Source organism: Fukomys damarensis, unplaced genomic scaffold (assembly GCF_012274545.1).
Source record: "Fukomys damarensis isolate Sample0158 unplaced genomic scaffold, DMR_v1.0_HiC HiC_scaffold_3, whole genome shotgun sequence".
Classification (NCBI taxonomy): Eukaryota; Metazoa; Chordata; class Mammalia; order Rodentia; family Bathyergidae; genus Fukomys; species Fukomys damarensis.
Genome location: NW_022900915.1, coordinates 46,357,584 through 46,360,679, shown reverse-complemented (window position 1 = coordinate 46,360,679; position 3,096 = coordinate 46,357,584). Strand labels below are relative to the sequence as shown.

Sequence of the window (3,096 nt, the reverse complement as noted above, 5' to 3'; positions counted from 1 at the left end):
AGTGGACCTCTCATGAAAACTGTTACATGACTTTGATAAAACACACAGGGTTTACTATGAAAGCGGCTTTTCTTGCTAGCTGTGTAACTTGACTTCATCTCATATCAATTTTAAAAAAATATTTATTCTTTCACATACACAAAAAAATAATCCATGAGCCAGAGTAACAGGTTTCCTGTGCATACTTAATTTTACTGGCATGTGCATGTAGTCATGAAATCTTTAATATTTCCAGAATATATCCTTTCCATTTCTTATAAGTTGTATCTGCACAGTGAAATCATTGACCATGGCCTGGGAGAATCAGACCCTCAACTCGGACTTCATCCTGCTGGGAATCTTCGATCACAGCCCTTTCCACACCTTCCTCTTCACCCTGGTCCTGGCCATCTTCACAGTGGCCTGAGTGGGGAACACAGTCATGGTCCTGCTCATCCTCCTGGATACCCAGCTGCGTACGCCCATGTACTTCCTCCTCAGCCAGCTCTCCCTCATGGACCTCATGCTGGTCTGTACCACTGTCCCCAAGATGGTGGTCAACTTCCTGTCTGGCAGGAAATCCGTCTCTCTGGCAGGCTGTGGGACCCAGCTCTTCCTCTATGTGTCCCTGCTGGGAGCTGAGTGTTTCCTGCTGGCTGCAATGGCCTATGACCTCTATGTGGCCATCTGCCACCCTTTAAGGTAACAGGTGCTCATGAGCCAGAAACTCTGTGCCATCATGGCGGCTTCCTCCTGGATTCTTGGCTCCATCGATGGTATAATTGAAGTAGCAGTTTCGCTGACCTTTTCCTATTGTAGATCTAGGGAAATAGCCCACTTCTTCTGTAATGTCCCTGCCCTGCTCACGCTCTCATGCACGGACACCATGAAATTTGAAAGGATGATATTTGTCTGCTGTGTGATTATGCTCCTCTTCCCTTTTGTAACCATCATTGCTTCCTACACTCATGTTCTTCTGGCTGTGACTCTCATGGGATCTGGTGAGGGTCGCAGCAAAGCTTTTGCCACTTGCTCCTCCTACCTGATGGTGGTGGGCATGTACTGTGGAGCAGCAATGTTCATCTACATGCAGCCCATGTCTGAGTGGTCTCCCACACAGGTCAGGATGGTGTCTGCCTTTTACACCATCCTCACACCCATGCTGAATCCCCTCATCTATAGCCTGTGCCACACGGAAGTCAGCAGAGCCTTCATGAAGGTAGTACGAAGGCAAAATATGCAGAGTAAATAGCCTAATTTCATTTCTACAGAGTCTGCTTAGTGCTTATATATTTAAAAATTGGACAATTATAATTCAACACAGAAAACTTAGTAATATTCTTAAGACATGTGTAGTTTACCCAAAAAGGGTTAAAATTGAAAAATAGCATATATGCTACAATTATCAATAAATATTTTTAGCTATAGAGAGTGTATGCATATGTGTTCTTTTAAAATATATGCTCCAGATATTTGCCCAGCACAATAACTCATCCTCTCATGTATAATTTAATGCACAGTAGTTTAACATTTGGTAGGCCAATAATTTTTATTAGTATGACTTTGTACATGAGAATGCTCAATTCCTTATAACAAATAATGAGAATAATTATATGGAAGGTTTTACACCTGTTTATAAGATTATAAAATCAACTAAACATAAAATTATTGCTTATGAAGTTTGACATTGCCTGTAACAGACGGTGGGCTCCTGTGCTGTCTTGTTCACTTATTCCATTGTATTTCTTTTTTCTATGGCACGTTGGTCTTGCTGGTGCATAACTAACATGTGAGCATAAATCTAAATCCAAATTTTTCTTCCATAGATATTCCCATCATTATTTGAGTCACACATACGCACAAATTGCATGGGGCAGTGAGCTCTTTATAGAGAGGTCCAAATTTTCTGAAGTTCAGATGCTTGGTGTGCATTGATTATGTGACTTCACTATAGAGATGTAACAATGATGTGTACTTATATTAAGCTTCCTGTAATTGTGGAGAGTTTCGTATTTTCTGAGAAACACAATGTTGCTATAGCACACATTTTAATTGCTCTTCTCAATTTCTATTATAACTCACCCACTGCATTCATTTTATTTTGTTTCATTACAATTGTCACGGGCTTGGCCCTCTACAGAGTAATTGTTCTTACCTCACAGTCTGTATGGGTCAAAAGTCCCAGAATGGCTCAGCCATATCCACTGCTCAGGGATTTATTAGGGTGAACTTCAGTGTTTCATGTGACTCTCAGGGTCATTCTTTAGTTCAGTTTGTTTGTTTGTTGTTTGTTTTTGTACCAGGGATCAAACTCAGGACCTTGTGATTGTGAGGCAGGTGTGGTGCCAATGAGCTGAATCCTCAGCCCTATTCTGGTTTTTATCTACTTTTCACATTTTTATATTTATTAAGGTTGCTAAATGTATACTCCCACGGAAAAAGTTTGAATTAAAAGACTTGATTGACCGCCAAATGGTACAATATTCTGAAATACAGTTGATCAGTTCACTTTTTATTATTTATTAGAGGTTGGGAGTAAGAAACTGGTGATTTTTAAAAATATACTAACAACACATGATGTGAGTTTTGGATGAGAAAGACAGCATGATTGTGCTCCATCTCGTATATAGTGATAAATACATTATTAGAAGTATATTAAATAGGAAAAAGAGAAAGTGGCAAGTGGGTGCAGGAGAACAGGTGGGTGGAGGCTCACTGCAGAGCTTTCAGTATGGGTGAGGGCAGGAGATAATGGGTTAAGTTTGTTGCCAGTTGTGATTGAAGTTTTAGGGAAACACATGAAGATGTTTCTATTATAAATTGAAAAGCTGAAAGATAAACTTCAAATAAAATCAGGGGTAAGATATTGCTTTATAAAAAAGTCACCCCCAGTAAGGTGATATGTAGAAACACAGATAGTGATGAAAAACATTGAAGGAGTTTAGAGATTAAGGAATCTTTTACACAATAAAGATGTATGTATGTATATGTAATAATATACATGTATGTATATACATATATTTACAATTGCCTCAGAAATATACAGATTGGAAATAATAAATAGAGACAAAATCTACAAGTGCAGATATAAAATTTTTAAAAGTTTATTTTATGTAT

General features: G+C 38.8%; 1 pseudogene; it reads left to right on the top strand.

The window, feature by feature from the left end:
* Positions 1 to 289: 289 nt before the first annotated feature.
* On the top strand, positions 290 to 1,231 carry LOC104858215 (annotated as a pseudogene).
* Positions 1,232 to 3,096: the final 1,865 nt, after the last annotated feature.